The following is a 361-nucleotide window of genomic DNA, read 5'->3' as shown; positions in this document are numbered from 1 at the left end:
CCCACTGGCTGACAGCTACAACGAGCCCTGCGTGCGCCAGTGCCCCGACTCCACCGTGGTGATCCAACCCCCGGCCTCCGTGGTCACCTTCCCTGGGCCCATCCTCAGCTCCTTCCGCAGAGCTCCGTGGTTGGCTCAGCAGGAGTGCCCGCCGTTGGATCTGGCTTGGGTGGCACCTTTGGACGTAGTGCCGGCTTTGGGGGCTATGGAGGCCTGGGAGGCTATGGAGGCTCTTATGGCCTTGGGGGCTTTGGGGGCTATGGAGGCTTTGGCAGCTGTGGATACGGTGGCTTGCGCCGAGGCCACAGGTACCTCAGCGGCAGCTGTGGGCCCTGCTAAGCACAGCAGTGCCTCTGTCTGC

The 361-nt window shown here is 65.4% G+C and overlaps 1 pseudogene; it reads left to right on the top strand.

Moving 5' to 3' along the window:
* Window positions 1-4: 4 nt before the first annotated feature.
* LOC109365273 lies at window positions 5-343 on the top strand (annotated as a pseudogene).
* The last annotated feature ends 18 nt before the right edge of the window (window positions 344-361 follow it).

Source organism: Meleagris gallopavo, unplaced genomic scaffold (genome assembly GCF_000146605.3).
Source record: "Meleagris gallopavo isolate NT-WF06-2002-E0010 breed Aviagen turkey brand Nicholas breeding stock unplaced genomic scaffold, Turkey_5.1 ChrUn_random_deg7180001261083, whole genome shotgun sequence".
NCBI lineage: Eukaryota > Metazoa > Chordata > Aves > Galliformes > Phasianidae > Meleagris > Meleagris gallopavo.
Note: the sequence above shows the minus strand (reverse complement) of the source record. Positions and strands in the feature narration are given on the sequence as shown.